At 39.8% G+C, this 27500-nt stretch overlaps 1 protein-coding gene across 2 annotated transcripts in view; it reads left to right on the top strand.

Annotated features, from left to right (window-relative positions):
- LOC138980018 (cytochrome P450 2F5-like) overlaps positions 1-27500 on the top strand; it is a 426282-nt gene that overhangs the window by 300176 nt on the left and 98606 nt on the right. The gene's annotated exons all lie outside the window — the stretch shown is intronic.

Raw genomic sequence — 27500 nt, 5'->3', positions numbered from 1 at the left:
TCTGGAGTTCCCCATGGATCTGTGCTGGGGCCACTATTGTTTTTGAACAGTATATATAAACGATATGGTCTTAAATGTTCAATCCACTGTAAAATTGTTCGCAGATGACACAAGTATGTACCTGTCAATGAACGATTCCCAATTGCGTAAAGACATTTTGAACTCGAATGTACAGGAATTAAGTAGATGGCAATGACTGGAAGGTAAAATTTAATAACGGAAAAACTGAACTGTTAAATTTTAAACGACGTGATAGTGATTTTGATTGTTTGACATTTAATGACATTGATGTTCAGGACACTGCCCACCACAAACACTTGGGCGTTGTTTTACAAAATGATTGTAAGTGGAATGTTCATATTAACAGTATTGCAAGTAAAGTAATGTTATTGATTAACTGTTTGAAATTTTACAAGCACAGGTTTAGTAGAAAATCTTTAGAAATTATGTATAAATCTTACGTATTACCACACTTTGATTACGCCGATGTCGTCTGGGACAGTTGTACAGAAGGGTTATCAAACATTTTGGAACAGCTCCACCTCGAGGCCTTAAGGGTAATTGTCGGAGCAGTTAAAGGAACAAGCCACCAAAAATTATATGACGAATCAGGCTTCAGTAGTTTAAAACTAAGACGGGAAAGACATAAATTAATTTTGTATCACAAAATGGTACACGGGAAATGTTCACAGAACGTAGCTGATTTATTGCCTCCTCTTGTCTCGACTGTAAACCCCTATCATAGACGAAACCCACTTGAACGGGTCGTACCACCACACAGAACTGAACTGTATAACAAGTCATTTGTTCTCAGCACTACCCGAACATGGAATTCTCTATCAGACAATATCAAATCAACAAAATCAATTAGCCAGTTTAAACATTTTCTAGGTCGTTCAGATAGTAAAGTTCCTCCTCAATATTATTATGGTAAGAGAAAAGAAGGAATTATACACTGTAGATTAAGATTAGAAATGAGCGATTTAAATGATGATATGATGAAACGCCACTTAAGTGATAACCCGACTTGTGAGTGCGGATATCGTAATGAAGATGTTGAAGATTATTTATCATTTTGTAGCAATTACGATGATGTCCGAAGGCTAACAATACACACATTACTGAATGATCATCAAAATGTACAATGTTTATCATTTGGTCTGCCAAACCTACGTCTTACCGAAAACATTGAAATATTCAAAAAGGTACATAGTTTTATAAGGTTAAGTGATAGATTTTGATTACCCAGTGGTCACCATGTTAATGATCCAGTATCTGATTATTGGCAGGTCATGTTGTTTAACGATTTTACTGAAAGTCATGCTTGAGTGAATCTTGCTTAAGGTTTTTCTGTGTATTCACATGACTAACCTCAGCTTAATTAGTTTGGACAACACTTTGGACGAAATTATTGCTGCTGCAGAAACATTTAATTGGCAAGTCTGTGACAGTCATCGTCTCTCTGACCTCCCTCCCCCTCCCCTGTATACCCACCTTACCGACTCATATCTCCCCGATAATTCTTTTGTTATATTTTTTCTTCTTATTTTGTAAAAAATGTATCTTGTCTGTTTTACATTTCTAATAAGGCCAAAAAAAAAATAGGTGTGGTTACGGCAACATAGCCAAAACAAATAGGGTAGGAAGGTAGGCAATCACTTTTGTTTTTTTTTAAACTTTTTTTTCTAATGTGTACAAATTAAACCTACCCTACTTTCCGGGTGACAAGGCGCTTTGTTATCTAAGACGCACCCCCTTCTTTTTAAAAAAAAATTGTAATCCAGTCACCCATTGGACGCAGGGGGCCAATAGGGCGCACCAAAATGACCCAGTTTTTGCCATGAGAGGTGGTTCCCCTGTCATATCTGAGAGAGGAAACACTTCCTGGATCGGGGTCAGTGACCGGTCAGTGACCAAAGGCATTGTGATAGCTGGGTGGCCTTGTTAAAAGACACGACCTTCTTCCCAGGGATCAATGACCCAGTTTTTGCCATGAGAGGTGGTTCCCCTGTCATATCTGAGAGAGGAAACACTTCCTGCATCCGGGTCAGTGACCGGTCAGTGACCGAGTTTAACAGAGTGGAAATCTGTGTGTGCGGCCAGATCAAAGGCAGGGCAGTACCTAGTAGCTGAAACATGCATTATCACAAGTTGTTTGACTGGTACTCAAGCGGTCTCTTTGATTTTTTTCGTATTTCATACACGGATTAGGCGCTTGAAAGTACCGTACTTGACAGGGAAATAAGTGTGCGACACGGGCACTTTCGCTTTCATTGCGTTTTTTGCACTGTTTTTTTTTTTTTTTTTTTTTTTTTTTTTTTGACAAATGTAATAAAAAGTTATAGGATCGGCCCCTAAAAATAGGGTAGGTCGGGTTACCGTAACCACACCTATTTTTTTTTTAGGCCTAAGGGTATGAGCAATTCTCTGACCTTGACATCACGTGAAATAATATTTCCTATCTAGATGTACATAATTATAACCACACTTAATATAAGCTTAGCTTGTTGTGTGGTCACAAATGTCTGTATCGCATATACATGCCACCCTGTATTTCTTTAATAAAATCTTGTTTAAACCAGAAGCTGAAGAAAATTGTCCATTTTTATGTAATACTTTACTGGACAATAAAAGATAAGAAGCTTTTCTTCTTCTTCTTCCGTTTGTTTGTTTGTTTGTTTGCTTAACGCCCAGCCCGGACCACGAAGGGCCATATCAGGGCGGTGCTGCTTTGACATATAACGTGCGCCACACACAAGACAGAAGTCGCAGCACAGGCTTCATGTCTCACCCAGTCACATTATTCTGACACCGGACCAACCAGTCCTAGCACTAACCCCATAATGCCAGACGCCAGGCGGAGCAGCCACTAGATTGCCAATTTTAAAGTCTTAGGTATGACCCGGCCGGGGTTCGAACCCACGACCTCCCGATCACGGTGCGGACGCCTTACCACAAGGCCAACCGTGCCGGTTTCTTCTTCCGTAGAGGACTGGGTTCTTGCGAACGTCTCAGAAGCTTTGATTTGATGTAAAGGCACCCTCCTTCCCCTGAAAACAATTCGGCTGGCGCACAATCTCAGGGCTGGACAGGCTTTTTGCATGGGATAAGAACATCTTTCATCCTTTCACTTGGATACATACCAACAACAAACACCCTGACTGCTTCCTGACCAGCACGGTTGGCCTAGTGGTAAGGCGTCCGCCCCGTGATCGGGAGGTCGTGGGTTCATACCTAAGACTTTAAAATTGGCAATTATGGGGTTAGTGCTAGGACTGGTTGGTCCGGTGTCAGAATAATGGGACTGGGTGAGACATGAAGCCTGTGCTGCGACTTCTGTCTTGTGTGTGGCGCACGTTATATGTCAAAGCAGCACCGCCCTGATATGGCCCTTCGTGGTCGGCTGGGCGTCAAGCAAACAAACAAACAAACAAACTGCTCCCAGTGCTGAGTTGAACTTTTCTAAGAATTAATTTCTTTAAACAAGTCTCCATCAGCTTTCGCAAAATAAGTTCATATAATTCAAACCTGTGTACAGGGAGCACCCATGCCGTTGTTTTTATGTGTGTGAGCAAGGCAAAGGGTGCTTTTATACCATATAAAAGCTTGGTCAGTTCTGGGATGGTGAGCCGTGCTGATTACAAGATTTGAATCTTTTAATTTCTTGAATTGTATGCTTGGTATGTCGGTGTGTGTGTGTGTGTGTGTGTGTGTGTGTGTGTGTGTGTGTGTGTGTGTGTGTGTGTGTGTGTGTTCGTGCGTGTGTGTGCGTGTGCGCTCGTACGTGTCTCTCTCTGTGTGTGTGTGTGTGTGTGTGTGTGTGTGTGTGTGTGCGGGTGTCTGTGTGCGGGTGTGTGTTTGTGTCTGTCTTTGTGCGTGTTCCTATGTCTTTGTTTTTAACCATTGGATTGATTAGGGAAAACAAAACAAATTGAATGAAGTTGTTCTACACTCGCAATGTCACTTCTCTAAGTTATAAGATCAATTCATTCATCCTATACAAAAAAAAAAAACCCCATACCGATAGTTTTCTGTGTTAATGTGACAACAACCCTTTCCTGTCGTCAGGGGTGATTTTAATGACTGTTTATGATTTTGTTTTTCCGTGATTTTTAATCTGTAACCCTATGCAGTTTCTTCTTTTTTGAAGCACAAGGAGTTCCTTGTTTTTGTGGTCTAGTTTCTAACACAGTTCCAACTCGTGATTCATGATTATACATCAAGTTTAAAGGAACAAATTATGATTCACGCTGGTTGTTTTGGGGGGTTTAGTGGGTTAATTGGTTGTTTAGTGGGTTAATGTGTTGGTTGATGTATTCATGTATTAATTCAGGCATTCTTCCCTTTATTTATTGAGCCGTTTATTTTATGCCATCTTCTGCCTCAGAATATTTTAATAATAAATGAAGCAAGACATTTGCGTACAGACTAGTTTAAATGTAGATATGTGTGAAGTTTCAAAACGCTAACTTCAAAAACATTTTAGTAGCTGACCTGGTTCCATTTGTATACCTGAGTGCGTTTAATGCGTGTCATCGTAGTAAACAGTTTGGATTTTGTTTTTATTGCTTGCATATAAGTCACTCGTTAGTTTTGGTGACAGTTGGGGGATGGTCACATTCGCAGCTTGATAATTCTAAATTAAAACAAGCAGCATTCAGAAACTAGGTTAAACTTGTGAATATGCAACAGGGAAACTGCCATTACACGATAGGTGGCATTCACTGTGTGGGTTTTGTTAAAATTATGTCAAAATGATTAGGTCGGCCTCTAAAATGGCCACTAATAGTTAAATTCCGATATTGACCCAGTTTGTGGGCTATTTGTGTTGATCCTGTTATGTCAAGCTTTATGATGTCCGTGTGTGAGTTTCCCTCAGCTTAACTATCATCAGTGACTGTAGGTTGTGTACTCTACAGTCTATGCTGCCATACATCGTTTCAAATTAGAATCAAAGATGGTATCATTTGGGTGTGTCTGTATTTTTACCCTAAATTTGAATGTTGTATGTCCTACAATGGCGTAACATGTTCTGTTGACATTTGAAAAGAAAATAATTGATCATTAAGGTGATGAAAACAGAGAAAAGCCGTTCCATATTCGTTCTGTCTACTTTTCCAAGTTGCCCAGTTGGCTTAGCTGCAGTGAGATGTCTTTGGACAGGTTTGTGAAACGTTTGAAGTTATGATGTCAAATTTATAGATTTAGGTTATGTTTCAATACATTTCTAGCTCAAAAACAACGAAAATCCGGTTTGTTTAAAATAAAGTTCCCTCGGTATAGTATGGGGCAACAAAAAAAAAACGCACCGCATTTGCGCCCACTGTTGCAAATGATTGTTTTTGTCAATATCAAATTGTCTTAAAATATTAACCAGAAAAGGTACATCAAAAAGAATGACAGATTTGTGGATGATATTTCACTTGCTGTATGATAAGTGCAAAGTTTTGCATCGTTTTCCTTTTTATATTTAGTCAAGTTTTGACTAAATATTTTAACATCGAGGGGGAATCGAAACGAGGGTCGTGGTGTATGTGCGTGTGTGTGTGCGTGCGTGCGTGTGTGTGTGTGTGTGTGTAGAGCGATTCAGACTAAACTACTGGACCGATCTTTATGAAATTTGACATGAGAGTTCCTGGGTATGAAATCCCCGAACTTTTTTTCATTTTTTTGATAAATGTCTTTGATGACGTCATATCCGGCTTTTCGTGAAAGTTGAGGCGGCACTGTCACGCCCTCATTTTTCAACCAAATTGGTTGAAATTTTGGTCAAGTAATCTTCGACGAAGCCCGGGGTTCGGTATTGCATTTCAGCTTGGTGGCTTAAAAATTAATTAATGACTTTGGTCATTAAAAATCTGAAAAATTGTAAAAAAAAATAACATTTTATAAAACGATCCAAATTTACGTTTATCTTATTCTCCATCATTTGCTGATTCCAAAAACATATAAATATGTTATATTCGGATTAAAAACAAGCTCTGAAAATTAAATATATAAAAATTATTATCAAAATTAAATTGTCCAAATCAATTTAAAAACACTTTCATCTTATTCCTTGTCGGTTCCTGATTCCAAAAACATATAGATATGATATGTTTGGATTAAAAACACGCTCAGAAAGTTAAAACAAAGAGAGGTACAGAAAAGCGTGCTATCCTTCTTAGCGCAACTACTACCCCGCTCTTCTTGTCAATTTCACTGCCTTTGCCATGAGCGGTGGACTGATGATGCTACGAGTATACGGTCTTGCTGAAAAATGGCAGCTACTTGACTAAATATTGTATTTTCGCCTTACGCGACTTGTTTTCCTTATTATAACTGCGTAATACAGGGTAGGGGTCAAGCGAGGTGTGTTTGCAGGCACACGTGTCACTGAGGCGACCTGCTTTCACGAGTCGGAGTGGGCCTTTATATTCGACACCATGCTAAGCTCGCGTTTATTATTCAAGCGAAAATGAAAAGTACTATAGGGGGGTACCGACACAGTAAGGGAACACGACCTCAAAACAGAGTTATGGGAATCAGAACTGAAATCGGTCGCGTCATCATCACGGACATAAGTCCTTTGAGGTTATGAAAGAAATAACGTCTCAAGGTGCCGTGAATACATTATCATAATGACAAAGTCGTCTGCAAAGTCTGGTCGCTCGCTTTGAATAGGTAGTGGCTCTGTTGCTCTTTTGCGACTTCTCCTACCTGATCTAAAAGATGCAGATTCACTCAGCAGAGCACTGTTGAGGCAACGATTTGTCTTTTTGTTGCAGATAAAGATATAAACAGTATAAAAATTTGTGGAGGTGCACGATACTGAGCCAAAAAAATTAGGACACGAGAAAATGCAGAGAAGTCAGTCATACTGTTTGAGTGTTCTCTTATTTCGATGTTGTTGCTGATCGCACAACGTTATTCGTTGTGAAAGGACGGCTCGAAAATGATGTTTTGATTATGCACGTTGGGCAGACAGATTGTGATGAATTTGATCACGAAACGAAACTTAAAGTCAAGCTGAGTTTGGGTCCCCGTTAAAAACAAAGCGGTGCTTTACAAAGACTAATATGTACTCGCACATGTTGAATGGGATCTTCTGCAATTAAAGCAGGGATTTTTGGCCCTGTGGACTTTTTTATAAAACCTCCCTTTTAGTTCTTGCGAGAAGGTATCCGCAGCATTTGCTCGATTTGGCCGCCATAACAACCGCATTTTGTCCACACATTAGTCATTTTAGATCTAAAGACCCAAATTGAATATGTCTACAACTACTGTAAAAGAAATGTTCATTATCTGACCAATATTTCAATATGCATGGCAAGGTGTACAGTTTTATGTTTTCTTGTCGGAATACCCTTCAAAGAGCATACCCCTTCATCCGCCATGTTTGGCCCAGTGTCGTGCGCGCACCTACACATTTACACGACTATCCAGCAGGTGTCTTCACATACCTTTAGAGTTGCCGGTGTAACACGAAATTTTTACTCCAGGAAAATTTTACTCCGGAGTAAATATTTCGTACGAAATTCTTACCCCGAGTACACTTTTCGTACGAGAAAAGAACTCTCCAAGGCACGAACAAAATTACTCCCTCCACGAAATTTTTACTCCCCATTTTTTTTTTACTTCCAGTAAAAATCTCGTACGCAAAAATGGGATGCGGGCGAAGGGATAATGCCAATAAGTGATCACGCGCACACGAATGTTGCGCTACCCTCCTTCCGCCCCTTCCACCACCAAGACTAACAGGGGACAAGGGAGTAACAATTTCGTACACCTGGCATGGGAAGTTAAATTGCTTGTGTTTGGGTGAAGTAATTTATTCGTTATTTATTCGTCAGGGGAGTAACATTATTGTACGAAATGTTTACTCGGAACTCACCTGTCTTGGGGAGTAATTTTCTCGTGAAATGGGGGAGTGCTTTTTTCGTAAAGGGAGTAACGTTTTTGTGCGAAATGTTTACTCCGGAGTAAACATCTCGTGGGAGTAATTTCCTCGTGTTACACCGGCCAATACAAACTTCATCCGGATTGTCAGTTTGCATCTCCCGCTAAAATGAATCACCATTCCTCGTGATCAGGTTCTGAGGCTAAAGGCTGTGTGCGGTATGCACAAATGGAACCAAATACCATGTTTTACAGTTTTCTTGGGTCATTAAACACAATATTTTGACGTAAATTACCCCAGATATAAAGAATTCTCTATCTCGTCGAGATTCAAATACTTCCATGTAGGGTTTTAGCGTTATAAGTTCACGTGCGGGAGCAGGTCGAGCCTTATGCTTTCCCGCCTGTACAACGAAACAAATAAGTCGTAATAAAAAGGACAGTTTTCGACTCCTTCCAGGGACTCAGCGACACAGCCCAATGTGAGTTCGGCTCAGAGGAGCAAACCCCTGAGCACGTTATACAGACATGCCCACACCTGGAGACAGCACGCCAGCACTACTGGCCAGAAGACACCAGCCTAGGCACCAAGCTCTACAGACACCTGGAGACAGCACGCAGTCACTACTGGCCAGAAGACACCAGCCTAGGCACCAAGCTCTACAGACACCTGGAGACAGCACGCCAGCACTACTGGCCAGAAGACACCAGCCTAGGCACCAAGCTCTACAGACACCTGGAGACAGTACGCCAGCACTACTGGCCAGAAGACACCAGCCTGGGTACCAAGCTCTGGAGACAGTACGCCAGCACTACTGGCCAGAAGACACCAGCCTGGGTACCAAGCTCTGGAGACAGTACGCCAGCACTACTGGCCAGAAGACACCAGCCTGGGTACCAAGCTCTACAGGCCTGCCCACACCTGGAGACAGCACGCCAGCACTACTGGCCAGAAGACACCAGCCTGGGCACCAAGCTCTACAGGCCTGCCCACACCTGGAGACAGCACGCCAGCTCTACTGGCCAGAAGACACCAGCCTGGGCACCAAGCTCTACAGGCCTGCCCACACCTGGAGACAGCACGCCAGCTCTACTGGCCAGAAGACACCAGCCTGGGCACCAAGCTCTACAAACATGCCCACACCTGGAGACAGCACGCCAGCTCTACTGGCCAGAAGACACCAGCCTGGGCACCAAGCTCTACAGGCCTGCCCACACCTGGAGACAGCACGCAATCACTACTGGCCAGAAGACACCAGCCTAGGCACCAAGCTCTACAGACACCTGGAGACAGCACGCCAGCACTACTGGCCAGAAGACACCAGCCTAGGCACCAAGCTCTGGGGACCCGCTGCCGATCTACAGAAGACTGCGGACTTCATGGCAACCACCGACCTGAAGATATGACCGCCATGAATATTGAACACAGAAGAAGAAGAAGACTCTTTGCAAGAAGGTCAATGAAACTTTGTATTCTTTTCGATGCTTGAATCCTAGTATGTTTGCAAATGAAGGGAGGGTCTTATCTGATGTAAAACCCTCGGCAGATCTGAGATGTTGACCCAAATCGGAAAAGACTGTGCCTTTAAAATCCTCCATATAAAAAAAAAATGGAATGTGGGTCATGAAAGGATGTGGGTCAGAGAATGTGTAGGGGTGGTGTGGTGTGGGGTGGTGTAGGCTGGGGTGGGGTGGGGGATAGAGGGTGTTAGTGCTTGACAACGGGGAACGCAGAAGAAGAAGAAGAAAAAGAAGAAGTGCATGACAAAAAAGCGTAAGAAAAAAATCACGCCTACATAAAATTCTGAATCGGTATAAATAAAAGCGCGCTCTCATGCACAAAGGTAGACTTGAATACGTTACCGCGAGGCAGAGACATTCAGAGGTAATTTTGTTTGTTTGTTTGTTTGTTTGTTTGCTTGTTCGTTTGCGTGTTTGCTTGTAATAATATATGTTATTAGTTTTGTTTTTGTTTGTTTGTTTTGTATCGGTGAGTAGAGAATTCTGTTGTTTTTCAACTTTGTTCATCTCACGACAGTCACTTTGTTATTTTAGAGTTTGTTTGTTTGTTTGTTAGTTTTCGATTTTGATTTGCTTATATTACTTGTCTTTTTACTTCTTACTTTGTTACTTTAGGTTTTTTTATATGACTATTTCTGATAAAATAAAGTGAATTTAGTAAGGACTTCATTTTCCCCTTTTTCCAATAGCATTATCGTAAGACCTTTTTCTGTTTATTTCTACTATTCCGCCCGCTTTTAAAGGATTTAACTGAGCAAAAGAGACATGAAGTTCTTGTACATCATTGTAAAGAGTGTGAATGACGTTTTAGTTTAGATGTCAAGCGCTTAGAGCAAGCCTTTTTAACGAAAGTTTTTGATTTAGCGCTATATAAATGTTCTTATTATTATTATTATTATTATTATTATTATTAAAAGAAAGCCAGAAAAGCTATTCAGTTCATGTTGGGTGTTGTTATAAAGTCACTACACACAAAGAAAACCTTACAATAAGTGTTGAGCACTACGTTATTGAAATTGGAAACGACTGTTTATTAAAAAAAAGAAAAAAAAGAAAGAGATACATCCTTCCCCGAACGTGAAGATTGCACCCATGCCGAAAGCGAACACTGGTTTTGAAGCCAGCGCCGCTATCAACTGAGCTATTATCCGGCCCCATTGTAATTGTAACATTCATGCAGGTATACTAATATCTATTTTCAAACATGGCAGATTTTGGACAATTATTTGAAACAGCGCTAACATTTCATTCAACATGTATATTTTTCAAAGTACGCTCCCTTTAACCTCTTCTGATGCCATATTTTCAAAATGGCAGTAAATGTACGGTTGTGCATATTCTCCATTGGGCAGTGTGTTTGCTTACACCCTGTTATGAGTTTAAGCCCCGTAAAGCACGGAATGTGCGTGCGTTTGCTAGATTTTGTTTTTTACAAGCTTGACTTAACGAACCCAAGGGTTTTTATCTGCTTCTACGAATGTGTAACCATTTGACCATGAAAGTATGACGACGAACGGAATCAGGACTTCTGACGCAGGAGAACTGATATAGAAAACCAGCTCGTTGATTTAAATTCATTTCATGAATTAGCATAGTTTCCAGGCATTTTTGAGCAAATGATAATAGGTGTATGTAAATTAACGCACAGCAAATGTAATATTAACATAAATCTTTATGTTTATTTATGTATTTATCTATTTATGTATTTATTTATTTATATTTCAACCGCGTTATTTCAGCTGGCTCCATATTGTGAGACATGCTTCCTTATTTTCTATTATGCGAGAGAAAATTGTTCTGTGTTTGTTTCTTAAATGTAACGTATTTGTATGGCTTTTTACATTTAGTCAAGTTTTGACTAAATGTTTTAACATAGAGGGGAAATCGAGACGAGGGTCGTGGTGTGTGTGTGTGTGTGTGTGTGTGTGTGTGTGTGTGTGTGTGTGTGTGTGTGTGTCTGTGTGTCTGTGTGTCTGTGTGTCTGTGTGTCTGTGTGTCTGTGTGTGTGTGTAGAGCGATTCAGAGTAAACTACTGGACCGATCTTTATGAAATTTTACATGAGAGTTCCAGGGCATAATATCCCCAGATATTTTCTTCATTTTTTCGATAAATGTCTTTGATGACGTCATATGCGGCTTTTTGTAAAAGTTGAGACGGCACTGCACACCCTCATTTTTTAATAAAATTGATTGAAATTTTGGCCAAGCAATCTTCGACGAAGGCCGGACTTTGTTATTGCATTTCGGCTTGGAGGCTTAAAAATTAATGGATGATTTTGGTCATTAAAAATCTGAAAATTGTAATTAAATTTTTTTTTATAAAACGATCCAAAAACAAGTTCATCTTATTTGTCATTATTTTCTGATTCCAAAAACATATAAATATGTTATATTCGGATTAAATACAAGCTTTGAAAATTAAAAATATCAAAATTATGATTAAAATTAAATTTCCGAAATCGATTTAAAAACAATTTCATCTTATTCCTTGTCGGTTCCTGATTCCAAAAACATATATATAAAAACACGTTGAGAGCGAGCGGTGGACAGACGATGCTACGAGTATACGGTCTTGCGGAAAAAACGCAGTGCGTTCAGTTTCATTCTGTGAGTTCGACTGAGCTTGACTAAATGTTGTATTTTCGCCTTACGCGACTTGTTTGTTGATTAAGGAGACATTGAGCTGATGTTTGAAGGCAGACCAAGGTAGGACAAAGAGAACGTGATGATGAAGATGCTTACTGTTACCTTTGTGCTGCTGTCCTTGGCAGGAACCGTCACATCTCAGGTAAACCTACGTACATTATGAATATACTGCGCTATACTTGCTTGTCAATGTAACTGTTTTCCACGTGAAAAGTGTCAGCGATTTCCTTGCCGCGGAGATTGACGAAGCTGTATTGTCTTGGTGAAAAAAAAGGCACTGCGTTCAGTTTCATTCCGTGAGTTCGACAGATTTGACGTAACGTAGTAAATTCACCTTACGGGACTGGTTTTTAAATAACACCTCAGAACCGAAACTGTACGAAAATGAAAAAACATGTTTGCAATATTCCGGTTGTACAGGACTGCATACCGGCAGGCTCCACCCGAGGGTGTCGGTTTGGAGATCCTGCTGGTGATCCTAACAGATGCTGTTCCGGTGCCTACTGTAATGCTGCTCTCAGATGTCTGGTAAGATTAACAAACACAAAACAAAACAATAGAGAAACAAATGAATCAAAACAAAATTCAAACAAATACAACAAAGTAACATCATAACCCCAAACTAATAAGAAAGTGTAGATTTGTATATTCTAATTTATATGTTTTATACACGCATCTTTCTTGTGTGTGTGTGTGTGTGTGTGTGTGTGTGTGTGTGTGTGTGTGTGTGTGTGTATGTGTGTGCGTATGTGTGTTTGTGTGTGCGTATGTGTGTTTGTGTGTGCGTGTGTGCGTGCGTGCGTGAGTGTGTGTGTGTGTGTGTGTGTGTGTGTGTGTGTGTGTGCGTGCGTGCGTGAGTGTCGGAAGAAAAAAGGGAGCTTTTTTTGTGTTGCCAATCTACGGCTACAGTTGGGTATGGAATAAACGCTTCCTTAGCCTGTTCTCAATATACGCTGCATGCTGTGTATACAAAAAAAGTACTGTGTGTGTGTGTGTGTATGTGCGAGTGTGTGTGTGTGTGTGTGTGTGTGTGTGTGTGTCCGTGTGCATGTATGTGTGTGTGTCTGTGTGTGTCTGTGTCCGTGTGTATGTGTGTGTGTGTGTGTGTGTGTATGTGTGTGTATGTGTGTGTGTCTTTTGTGTGTGTGTCTTTTGCGTGTGTGTCTTTGTGTGTGTGTGTGTGTGTGTGTGTGTGTGTGTGTGTGTGTGTGTGTGAGGGTATGTGTGTGAATAGAATAGAATAGAATAGAATAGAATATATTTTATTGTCGGAACCAAATTGGTTATTGACACAAAGAGCGATTAAAACAATCTGAAATAAACTTTCCTAGACGAATTTGTATTCTATCTTCGCAAAATACTTCACTAGGTTTATTGTTGGAATATTTTATATCTATATTTGATAGATCCTTTATAAAATCATTTCGCAGTTTAGTGAACTTTTGACATCCATCTAGGAAGTGAATTTCATCTTCAATAACGTTACATTTATTACATAAACGATTTTCTCTTGGTATGTTATTATGTCTTCCAGTTTCAATTTTTAAAGAGTGTGTACTTGTCCTTAATTTACTCAGTAAATGTCTATGCTTGATATTCGTAATGCTTATAAGGTATGGCTGAACTTCGTATGTCTTGCTCACAGAGGAATAAAATTTCAGCCTTGGACGACCTTCACATTTAATTTTCTCCCAAAACTTTATGTAGTTAATCCTTAACTTTTCTTGTATGGCGTTTTGTAGTTTACCGATGTCAAATGTATATTGATTAAGCCATACATGTTTAAAACCTATTTTGTACAAAAGCTCTTTGATGAAAGTTAGCCACGGATTTTTTGGCGCTTGGTTTAACATTTCTTCATATATTTGATGAATAAGTGATTTATTCTCCGTTTTCAAAATATGTGCCCAATACGATATGCTTTGTGATAACATGTTTAGTCCTAAAGGAAATCTTCCTATTTCTGCTAAAACTGGAATCCACATGGCTTTTTTGTGCACACCAAGAATAAATCTACAAAATTTAACATGGACAGATTCGTGAAGACATTCATTCGAAATACATCTTTCAAAAAAGTTTTCAATGTCATTGGTATCGTTTTTGCTCGTGAACATGTAAGGGAACCAAATTTCTGCTCCATATGTTAAAATGGTGTGTGTGTGGGTGTGTGTTTGTGTGTGTGTTTGTGTGTGTGTGAGTGTACTTGTCTGTGCGTGCATGTTTGTGTGCTTAATATGTGTTTTCTTTGTTATTCTTGTCATTATTGTTATGTTATTGTCAGTGGTATTGACTTTTTTTATTGTAACTTTCAATGTCATGTTATTGTTATTGCTATTCTTATTGTTACTGTGTCCCTGTCAAGACATGCCAGGGCACGGGCAACACGGTGACTTGCAGTCCTACTGCTCAGGATACCACACGCTGCTGCAATGGCCTCACGTGTTCCAATGGAAACTGTGTTGCTGTGAGTAAAATTTATTTCAACAGATAAGATAAAATTAGAAGACCTGAACAGTGAGATATAAGATACAATCATAAAAGAAAAGATCGCAATGTCAAGATATGATCAGGAATAAGATTATTTATTTGAAAGTCTTCAAAAGAAATTTGATAACAAAAGCTAACATTTTATTATTTCGAAAAAACACACCAGAATGCTAATAAAACTACCAGGTTTTTTACAAATATTAAAACTAAAACACCACCAAAAAAAGATACCATAGAAATAAGATAAGAAAAATAGAATATGAAAAAATAGAGATAATATTTTCGATTTCTAAAATAAGACGCGATAACAAATTTAAAGAGAAGATCTTTGAAACAGGAGAAAAGATTAAAAAAAACCATACGATCATATGAGACGAGATCATGTACAATAAAGACAAGATCTTCGAAAGCTGTGGGAAGGGCGGGGATGTAGCTCAGTCAGTAGCGCGCTGGATTTGTATCCAGTTGGCCGCTGTCAGCGTGAGTTCGTCCCCACGTTCGGCGAGAGATTTATTTCTCAGAGTCAACTTTGTGTGCAGACTCTCCTCGGTGTCCGAACACCCCCGTGTGTACACGCAAGCACAAGACCAAGTGCGCACGAAAAAGATCCTGTAATCCATGTCAGAGTTCGGTGGGTTATAGAAACACGAAAATACCCAGTATGCTTCCTCCGAAAACGGCGTATGGCTGCCTAAACGGCGGGGTAAAAAACGGTCATACACGTAAAATTCCACTCGTGCAAAAAACACGAGTGTACGTGGGAGTTTCAGCCCACGAACGCAGAAGAAGAAGAAGAAGAAGAAGAAAGCTGTGGTCTGAACATTTCGTTAAATAAGAACATGTATTTTAGCTTATAACTTAAAACAAAAGAATGCACTATCCAAGAGAAGACGTTCAAAAATAACTCTGCCTTGTTTTTCAAGGCTACAAAGTGTTGCTTTGTATTGAAAGATAAAAGGACCAACAAACCTCGTGACATTGCACACCAATCATCAGCGAGCAGCTAGTTTCTTCACGCAGGCTGTGCAACTTCCAAATGATTGGCCTGTTTTTTTCAAATTGATTTGTTTTTCCTATTTTGTTTCCAAGGAAACGTATCTCTCCGCAGCTTTATACAACTTCACAAACTTTAATTTCCGTAATTGCTAAAGTGTTTTATCAGTACGTAATGCTGTACAAACAAACATCGACCCCCGCCCTCCATCCCCTCCCCCCTACTAACACACAGACACACACACACACACACATATATATATATATATATATATATATATATATATATATATACTGTTCAAAAAAAGAAACGCATAGTTGCTACTTGCCAAATTTGTTTTATTTTTCGAAAAAATTAACAGAAAATCCAATATTTAGATTATTTGTTTGAAATTTGTTTTCTTAACCTTCATCCCACCTTTCACTCTGCTACAGGTATCTAAGGCCCAAAAAAATATATATTAGTCTGTTTACGGTATCCCGACCGACCCTATTTTTTCGCGCGACTCTAGACTTTTTTTGGCATTTGGGAAAAAAAATTAAAAAAAAGTCTTTGTTTTTGGTAAAAAAATTGTTTTTTTGAGAGGAAAAAAAATATCCTGACCTACCGACCCTATTTTTACAATTAGTCAAGTTTTGACTAAATGTTTTAACATAGAGGGGGAATCGAGACGAGGGTCGTGGTGTATGTGTGTGTGTGTGTGTGTGTGTGTGTGTGTGTGTGTGTGTGTGTGTGTGTGTGTGTGTGTGTGTGTGTGTGTGTCTGTCTGTCTGTCTGTGCGTGTGTGTGTGTAGAGCGATTCAGACCAAACTACTGGACCGATCTTTATGAAATTTTACATGAGAGTTCCTGGGAATGATATCCCCGGATATCTTTTTTTTCGATAAATACCTTTGATGACGTCATATCCGGCTTTTTGTAAAAGTTGAGGCGGCACTGTCACACCCTCATTTTTCAATCAAATTGATTGAAATTTTGGCCAAGCAATCTTCGACGAAGGCCGGACTTCGGTATCGCATTTCAGCTTGGTGGCTTAAGAATTGATTAATGACTTTGGTCATTAAAAATCTGAAAATTGTAAAAAAAATATTTGTTTTATAAAACGATCCAAATTTACGTTCATCTTATTCTTCATTATTTTCTGATTCCAAAAACATATAAATATGTTATATTTGGATTAAAAACAAGCTCTGAAAATTAAAAATATAAAAATTATGATCAAAATTAATTTTTCGAAATCAATTTAAAAACACTTTCATCTTATTCCTTGTCGGTTCCTGATTCCAAAAACATATATATATGGTATGTTTGGATTAACAACACGCTCAGAAAGTTAAAACGAAGAGAGGTACAGAAAAGCGTGCTATCCTTCTCAGCGCAACTACTACCCCGCTCTTCTTGTCAATGTCACTGCCTTTGCCACGAGCGGTGGACTCACGATACTACGAGTATACGGTCTTTGCACTGCGTTCAGTTTCATTCTGTGAGTTCGACAGCTTGACTAAATGTTGTATTTTCCCCTTACGCGACTTGTTTTTTGCCTATGTTACCGTAAACAGACTTTTTATTGGACCTAATATACTCACGGTATGGTAGGCGTTCCATGCGTAAAAAGCTCTGAGGCGGTATTGTTTCAGCTCTGATGGAGCAATATTTCGCAGGTGTCTCAGGTCGCTACAACAAGTAGCTGTACTAAGCAAAGTGCGACTTCTGTCTTGTGTGTGGCGCACGTTATATGTCAAAGCAGCACCGCCCTGGTATGGCCCTTCGTGGTCGGCTGGGCGTTAAGCAAGCAAACAAACAAACAAACTAAGCAAAGTTCCGTTTTTCTAGTTCCGATGTTTTTGTTTGTTTGCAGCCGCGAAATGGCTAACTCCAGACCGACAGTGGGCTTAGAGCGACGCAGGACACAGTGGAGATTCTCAACGTTTGCTGTGAAGGAGGTTCTTACAGAGCTGCCCACTGCTACACTTTCAGCGTAGCATGCAATAGTATAAGACAGATTGCATTGCTTTTATACCAAGCTTAGAATTGCTACGCTCAAACAAATAACCACATGCATGCTACGGTTTGTTCTTTAATGTGATTCCTGATACTCCTTTCTGCTTCTCACTCCGTGTAGCGTAGCGGTCAGAATAATAATAATAATAATAATGGACATTTGCTATAGCGCATAATCATATATATGCTCAATGCGCTTTACAATATTAATTTCTGCCGTGTGAGATGGAATTTTTTACACAATATATCACGCATTCACATCGGCCAGCAAACCTCAAGCCTATTAGGGCGAGCATTCACCTTTCACGGGTATTTGGTGGACATTTTTATCTATGCCTATACAATTTTGCCAGGAAAGACCCTTTTGTCAATCGTGGGATCTTTAACGTGCACACCCCAATGTAGTGTACACGAAGGGACCTCGGTTTTTCGTCTCATCCGAAAGACTAGCACTTGAACCCACCACCTAGGTTAGGAAAGGGAGGAGAAAATTGCTAGCGCCCTGACCCAGGGTCGAACTCGCAACCTCTCGCTTCCGAGGCAAGTGCATTTACCACTCGGCCACCCAGACCCAGAATCTGTGTTATGCGTATCGTAAAACATTGCCCGTACTGAAAGGTGGCACTGCGGACACTCTCTATTGGCCATTATGTTTCTTTTTTTTCCAAATTAACTTGTTTATAAACTTTTTTTAAATGTACATATTTTTGCTCGAAATGGCCTACATGTTGATAATATGCGAATACATTTAGGACAATGCTGCACCAAAACACCACTTGCTACACTAAAAGTTTACCCACACTTGTAAATTGTTATACTTGAGGTTTTACAAGGGTTGGCAGGTCTGTTGTTTTCCCGCGGAGTGTGGAAGCCTGCACGAAGCTGTCGTGGTGAATACAATCGCTTACGCCGGCGAGACTGAAGGAATGTACATTAATTATATACAATACCGATACATGTGCAGCCTGGCGGTGACCTTCAGAATCATTTCTACGTCTGATTTTACGAAGTTACCGAGACAAGAAAAAATCGTGAAAATTCAGCTTCTCATGCGCAAGTAGTGACAGAATGATCACGCTCCACCATCATTCACATTCTCGAACTTTGTCTCGCTTCTGACGTCACAGATTTCACTTTAAAAGAGAGGGTCAAGAATACACGTCTTAGTTTTGTTTTGTCAGTGTCGTATCTCATTAAAGTTGGTATAATTCAAGATCAAACAGGGTCTCGATCCAAATTCCAGGACATTTACCAAACTTTTTACAAAGTACAATCGTGTTGAAAGCGATTATTCTGACCTTCAAATTCAAATTCTTCCGCAAACTTCGTTTTTATGTTCAAGGGACATAACTGCATGGCACGCTGCCGACGGCGAGAGCTCTTCTTGTAATTTACCTTAAAGCACATGTACTTAATATCTTCTCTTCGCGATGTCTCTGCTAAAGACTGACAACTCTACCGACCTTTATTTTCCAGTATTGCCTATCTCTGCTCTAATCTGTTAGTGCTGCATTCATTGTGACAAACAGCAGTCACAAGGATGTGGTTTTTTGTTTGTTTAATTGTTTGCTTGTTTGTTTTTTCGTATGTATTTGTTCAACAAACCAATGTTCTTGTGAATGTAATCATTAACACCACCACAGATCAATCCAGGTTTTTTTTTACTAGGGATAAGAGTTTTCCTCCATTCTAACACGTGCCTTAAAAACAAAAACAAAACAAAAACATTCTGTGAATAGTGAGGAGAGCGAAACATTTAAAAAAAAATTATTTCGGAGTTAGAGATGGGTGACAATTATAGGGAGTCAATGCAAAATAAAATCTATCTTCTTACGGCAGGAAATTGTCAGACTGCTGATTTTTTATATACGTCCAAGTAGAAGCCTGTTGTCACGTGGTAAACCTTTGACAGATCCGTGGTGGTGTTAGTGTTTGCAGACACAGTCAAGTGCGTAGCATGTCTTTACCAACTGTGACTTGTTGTTAACTCTGCTGAAAATGTATGAACTATTGCGGTTCACAATAAACTGTCGCACTTTTCAGTTCTGTGTGTGTGTTTGTGTGTGTGTGTGTGGCTGTCTGTCTATGTGTGTGTGTGTGTGTGTGTGTGCGTGTGTCAGTGTGCGTGAAGGTGTATGGATGTGGGTGGACATGAGTCTGTTCTTGTGTATATACAGGAGTGTTGTGTATGCTAATGCTTGCGTGTGTGTCAGTGTGTTAATGTGCATGTCAATGTGTCACTGTCTGTGTGTGTTATGCACATATGTGTATGACCAGGGGCGGATCACATCATTTTTAAGGGGGGTGGTTTCAAGTTTCTTCTAGAGACAGCGTAACGTTTAGTTGAGGGTGCGAAACACCCAAACTTCGAAGGGGGGTTTGGGGGCATGCCCCCCCCCCCCCCCCCCCATCCCCAGAAAATGTTGATAAAAGCAAGGAAAATGGAGCAATCTGAGCCAAGAAACAACCCCTAATATAGGCCTACCTTCCAAAAAGTGAATTTAAGAAAACACATTTTCATAAAAACAAGAAAAATTGCCCGATCTGGTGCAACCTCAGCCAACAATTAACCAGACTACCTTCCAAAACAGTCATTTAGAAGACAAAGGCCGGCTCCTAGGGCTTCCGGGGGCATGCCCCCAGAAACATTTTGAAAAAAACAAGAAATAATAGAGCAATCTGGTGCAATCTGAGCCATCGTTTTTTCTTTATTTCCAAATAGGCCTATTTTTTTCTTTCCGTTTTACTTGTTATATTTAGTCAAGTTTTGACTAAATATTTTAACATCGAGGGGGAATCGAAACGAGGGTCGTGGTGTGTGTGTGTCTGTGCGTGTGTGTGTGTGTGTGTGTGTGTGTGTGTGTAGAGCGATTCAGACTAAACTACTGGACCGATCTTTATCAAATTTGACATGAGAGTTCCTGGGTATGAAATCCCCATACGTTTTTTTCATTTTTTTGATAAATGTCTTTGATGACGCCATATCCGGCTTTTCGTGAAAGTTGAGGCGGCACTGTCACGCCCTCATTTTTCAACCAAATTGGTTGAAATTTTGGTCAAGTAATCTTCGACGAAGCCCGGACTTCGGTATTGCATTTCAGCTTGGTGGCTTAAAGATTAATTAATGACTTTGGTCATTAAAAATCTAAAAATTGTAAAAAAAACAAAAATTTTATAAAACGATCCAAATTTACGTTTATCTTATTCTCCATCATTTACTGATTCCAAAAACATATAAATATGTTATAGTCGGATTAAAAACAAGCTCTGAAAATTAAATATATAAAAATTATTATCAAAATTAAATTGTCGAAATCAATTTAAAAACACTTTCATCTTATTCCTTGTCGGTTCCTGATTCCAAAAACATATAGATATGATATGTTTGGATTAAAAACACGCTCAGAAAGTTAAAACAAAGAGAGGTACAGAAAAGCGTGCTATCCTTCTTAGCGCAACTACTACCCCGCCCTTCTTGTCAATTTCACTGCCTTTGCCATGAGCGGTGGACTGACGATGCTACGAGTATACGGTCTTGCTGAAAAATGGCATTGCGTTCAGTTTCATTCTGTGAGTTCGACAGCTACTTGACTAAATATTGTATTTTCGCCTTACGCGACTTGTTTTTCTTTTATTTTTAGGCTTGGGGGGAGGGGGGCGGAAACCCCCTCCCCCGCCCCCCCCCCCCCCCCCCTGGATCCGCCCCTGATGACACTGAGTTTGCGTGCATCAAGTGTGTGTTTCTTTCCCTGACTGTCTGGCCGTTGTTCTACCTGTCTGTCTATGTTCGTGTTTGCTGTTAGTCGTCTCTCCCTACCCTCCTCCTGCCCGGTCATTTTTCTTCCCTTCATACAAAGTGTATCGACCGTCAGGTTAATACACTTTGGCGCTTTAAACTCCGTTCACTTCTCTACCCCTTTCCGACACCCCGCCACCAACCCGACACCCCGCCACCACCCCGACACTCTCACACAGACATGCATGCAGACAACCACATACATACACACACGCACGCACGCCAATACACACACATACACACGCAGACATACATACATACGCGCACACACACACACACACACACACACACACACATATACACACATATACACACATACACTCGCAGGTATATAAACATACACACACACACACGCACGCGTGCACATTCACACACACACACACACACACACAGAAAAAAACCACACACACACAAACACACACACAAACACATACACACACGCACACACACACACACAAACACACACACATTCACACACACACACACAAACACACACACGCACACACACACACACAAACACACACACACACACACATAACCACACACACACACACACACACACACAAATGCATTCTCATAAACGCATGCACACACACACACACACACACACACACACACACACACACACACACACACACACATAACCACACACACACAACATCAACGAGAGAAAAAAACATTTAGAATTCCTCACAGACCTCATATACCCCACCCACCCTCCTCTGGTGCACAAAAGGGACCCATCATCCACACGTGTGTCACCCCCCCCTCCCCTTTCCCATCTTACGGTCATTGCTCCGACTTGACACGCTACGTGTTTATCGGTGTAAAATTCGACATCATACTGAGCTCCTTCAACTGACCATACAGGTAAATTATTCAAGCAAAAATGAACTTCCTAAGGGGGATACTAACGCAGCAAGGTGCCTTGACTTAACAAAATAATCATGGTAGTCCAAACTGAAAACCGTCGCGCCAGAATCCCGAACATAAGTCGTTTATGGATATGAAAAAAAAGGTTATAAGGTGCCGTAAATAAATAATCATAATTATTTACAAGGTCGTCTTTTTTTCCCCCATCTAAAGTCGGGGTCCAACCCGGGAACATGCCCCTAATGGTTTTAGCTTGAGGGCGTTAAACATTGATTATCATCATCAAGGTCGTCTTAAAGAACGGTCGCGCGCTTTAAAGGGACACTTTTTTTCACAGATTTATGCCTTACTAGAGGAATACCCGGCTTCGCCGGGGTGAATCGCGAGACAGAGACAGACAGCGTGGCGGTTCATCACAATCACCTCTGCAGGCGAAGTCCTGTCAAACGGGATTGAGAATTTTAGAGCTTATTTCTTAGCCCTATATTATCTGTTGTGGCTTCTTAAATGCCAGAACATACAGACAGACAAAAGCTGCTAGACCCCATCACAAACAGAACTCTACAATCCACAGGTTTTTGCCCACACACACACACACAAACACACACACAGAGAAGCCGTATATATAAATATGTATATCTATATCTATAAATATATAGAGATAGGTGAGAGTGTATTTTTCGCGTGGCTATAAATTGATTCGACCTTTTCACTTTGACAGTAAGAACAACTTACGGGTGCAAGGGAAGCGTTCTGGACAGCGCAGTGACATTCTAACAATAGAACCTCAGAAACGGGAATTTGGGGTGAACGGCGCGAGACAGAGACAGACAGCGTGGCGGTTCACCACAATCACCTTTGAAGGCGAAGTCCTGTCAAACGGGATTGAGAATTTTAGAGCTTATTTCTTAGCCCTATATTATCTGCTGTGGCTTCTCACATGCCAGAACATACAGACAGACAAAAGCCGCTAGACCACATCACAAACAGAACTCTACAATACACAGGTTTTTGCCCACACACACACACAAACACACACACACACAGAGAAGCCGTATATATATATATATGCATATCTGTATCTATAAATATATAGAGATAGGTGAGAGTGTATTTTTCGCGTGGCTATAAATTGATTCGACCTTTTCACTTTGACAGTAAGAACAACTTACGGGTGCAAGGGAAGCGTTGTGGACAGCGCAGTGGACAGCGCAGTGACATTCTAAAAATAGTAATAGTAACTTACAACTGAACGGGAAAGCCACACGAAGGAAGGGAGATAAACGCCAAACACTGGAGAAGATAAGGAAGAGTTACTTATAATGGTGAAATGAACACAAAAACCAAAATCAGTTCAGCGCTGCGCGCTGAGAGCACGTGTTGAAATATCTCATCGATGATATTGTGTCCGGGGTGTAGCTGAATACGGTGTCCAAATTTGAAAAAGATCCACCGAGAACTTTGGCGTTGTGATGTGGTGTAGCTGCTATGGTGTGTCGGTATGGGGGCCCGGGTAGCTGAGGTGGAACCAAAATAGCTGAGGTGGAACCAAAATCGGTTCAGCGCTGCGCGCTGAGAGCACGTGTTGAAATATCTCATCGATGAGGTTGTGTCCGGGGTCTCTCTGAATAAGCCCACCAAATTTGAAGCAGATCCATCGAGAACTTTGGCCGTGCATGGCGAATACACAAATACACAAACACACAGACACACAGACACACAGACACAAGTCGTATATATATATAGATAGTATTGTCCAGTCTACATACAACAAGGGGAGAGATTTTCAAGTCAACTTTACCATCTAGAGCAAGGATAATGTGGTACTTTGAATTTGGTTTTCATTCCTTCTGCTGGACAGTAGAGTTGCTTCTGCTCAATACAGTGTTCTAGATGATCGAACCTGTAGCAAAGACCTGTACGTGTTCGTGTAGATATTGCGTCACCCGTGACTCACTTTTTCTCTCCAATGTTTCAAATCATACCTTGTTTTGCTCCCACCAAGACTGCAGATCTTGGCAAACGCGTGACGTAAAAACTAGATTTGATGACGTTACCCGTACACGTTCCCTACACGTGCTGAAAAGTACCACATCTAGATCTTGCTATTATTATCTTGTAACTAGCCAGACTTTTACGTGGCATAAGATTATCTCTCCCCTTAGACACATAGCAAAAACCAACAGGCTATTCTATACAAAGTGATTTCTTTTTAATGAATTCACTTCTTAAAAGACCCTTTATGACTATCTGCGAAATTAATTCATTCAACAATTCCCACTGTGCGCAGTGAGTAGTTAGGGTGTTTATTTTTGGTATGTCTGCAAGTGGAAAGGGCTTTACTGATGTGAAACCCTGGTCAGATCTGAAATAGTTACTCAAATCATTCACACAAAAAGGACTGTGCCTTTTTAATCTTCCATTTTTGAAAGCAAACTGATTTGGAATGCATAGAAAGGTATTCAAGCAGGAGGCAGGGAAGAGGGGGGTGTTAATGGATGACAATGATATGCATGAAAAAAAATATTTAAAGGCACAGTAAGCCTCCCGTAAACCATCACAGATACTGTCAGGCTTTTACACACAGTACAAACACCCTTCCATTTGAACGCTCACCAAACGGGAACATCCTAGATGCCCTCCGTAAAGAGCGAGCAACTTTCAAAGAATTTATTTTTGCGTGGTTTATCTTACCTGAGCCATCGTGAACCCGTGTGATCAAGTTTCCCCTTTTCACAATGTAGTCGTCAGTTAGTAATTTGAATGCGACTTGCTGTGAGCTTATCTGCAATAGCACGTTATTAAGTACCTCTGACTATGCACAAAACAAACGGCTGTGGTTCATAAGAACTCTAGCGATGGCTTTTGACTGTTCAGAGGAACAGGCGATAGGTATAAACCGTCGTCTGCTACGAGAACCACGACCTTGCGTGACCCTGCTTCCGGCCGGGCTTTTCTTTTTTGAAACTTTCAAAACTTCGAATTGTACTGATCTTGTCTTGATGAAAAAAAAATTCTTTTATGATTTAAGAATGTTTGTGTAACAAGCTGTCAATTTATTATTTAGATCTTAAAAGTTAGGTCTAGCGCCAAAACGCATCACGGTCCGATTGTCTCTGACACAATCCGCAAAATTAATTCTTTGAAAATTGCTCGCTCTTTACGTAGCCTGTAGGGCACCAGGATGTTCCAGTTTGGTGAGCGTTCAAATGAAAGGGTGTTTGTACTGTGTGTAAAAGCCTGACAGTATCTGTGATGGTTTACGGGAGGCTTACTGTGCCTTTAAGTATTTTTCTGAGACGAAATTTCTAAATCGGTATAAATAGCAGTTCGTTCTCATTCGCAATGCCAATGGTATACTTGTAAAAGTTAGCGGGATCCAGGGAAATTGTGAGGTAAGTTTATTTGTTTGTTTGCTATTTTTTGTGTATTTGTTTCTGTGTTATGTTTTTTGCTTATTTCTTTGTTCAGGCCTTAATGTGACTATGTTTCATAAAGGAAACTGCTATTTTTTGTGTATTTGTTTCTGTGTTATGGTTTTTGCTTCTTTCTTAGTTTTTTTCAGGCTTTAATGTGACTATGTTTCATGAAGGAAATTGCTATTTTTTGTGTATTTGTTTCTGTGTTATGTGTTTTGCTTCTTTCTTTGTTTGTTCAGGCTTCAATGTGACTATGTTTCATGAAAGAAATGAAATTTTAGTTACCACTTCATTTTCTCCTCTTTTCTTAAGAATATTCTCCTAATGTTGTAATACTTTACTAGATGTTTATTTCTAACATGTTGCATACTATTTAAGGCACTTCTGTTTCGTTGTTTGTTTGTTTGTTTTTGTTGTTGTTTGTTCGTTTGTTTGCTTGTTTGTTTGTTCGTTTGTTTGTTTGTTTGTTTGTTGTTTTTAATGTTAAGTACAGGATTTGAAGCTAACACTCTGTTTTCCTTTTTTTTCTAAGCATACTCCTTATTCTTAGACTTTTTGTGTGTGTTTATTTCTGACATGTCGCACACTATTAGTGTAATTCTATCGCGACGTTTGTTTATTTAAAAAAAAAAGTACAAATTATTAGAACAGTGTTAGGTTTTCCTTGTTTGAGCCTTCTCCATATTGTGAAGCCTTTTCTCGGTCTTTATTTCTAAAATGTTACAAACTAGAAACATAATTATTTCCAAGGTGTTGTTTAAAGGCATATGTACGCGCTCCCGTGTTTACAAAGTGTAGTTTGCCCATAATCGATGTCAAACGCACCATAAGACCATATAATGACGATATGTCACCATGCGCGGACCATAATACATGCATTACAGCTTGTTCTAGCCTCTGAAAAAGTGAGGATGTCAACAAAGCCGCGGTGTTAGCTCCCTTGCATCAACGTTACATGTGTTGCCAAATCTATAAATAGGACGATCCAGATCAAAATGAAAATTAACATATCTCAACATTGAAGGGGTCCTAGACCACAATATTTTGCAGGGAACTTAATTTAGCATGTCTCCAGCTGTTGGTAAAGCAATTAGCGTGTATAGTCATCGAGTACATATGCCTTTAAGCTTTCTCCATATTTTGAGACATTCCTTCGGTGTTTATTTCAAGTATGTTACACAATGGGAACGAATTAATATCGCTGTGTCATTTTAATGAGAACAAAAACATTGAATGAAGCCAGCACTTAATTGTCCCGCTTTGTAGCATTCTCCATAATTATTGTGGTTTCTTTGTGTTTTTTTCTAAAATGTCACACGGTATTAACATATTTCAAACGCACTATTTCAGCCTGCTACCTATCACACAATCTAACTGTATTTGTATTGATTTGTTTGTTTCAGGGAGAAGTAAAAAGCACGTAGCTCTTTATGGCATTCCGTTTGTCAAATAATCACCAGTTTTAGCTAAATAATCATTATTTAGAAGGTCATGTGCTAAATAAGTAATTGTTTATAAACAATGTAAAAAAAATTCTAAATAATTTTTTGTTTACGTAAACCATTCATTGTTTACCTAAACAATTCATTGTTTACGTAAATAATTCATTGTTTACGTAAATAATTCATTGTTTACGTAAATAATGTATTGTTTACGCAAATAATCACTTAGTTCACAAAATAATATTTTTTGGGTGAATAAATTAAGTGAGCAGTTGCTAAATAAATCATTGTTTACCTATATTAAACGTTATTTACGTGTTTGACCAAAATATGACATTTTACACAGATCGAGACAGTCATTGTTCTCCGAGACCGCGATAAAATGTCATATTTTGGTCAAACGCAAATAACATTTATGTATCGATCGAATTCCTTTCATATCA

Source organism: Littorina saxatilis, linkage group LG11 (assembly GCF_037325665.1).
Source record: "Littorina saxatilis isolate snail1 linkage group LG11, US_GU_Lsax_2.0, whole genome shotgun sequence".
NCBI lineage: Eukaryota > Metazoa > Mollusca > Gastropoda > Littorinimorpha > Littorinidae > Littorina > Littorina saxatilis.
This window is presented reverse-complemented; position numbering and strand designations above follow the sequence as displayed.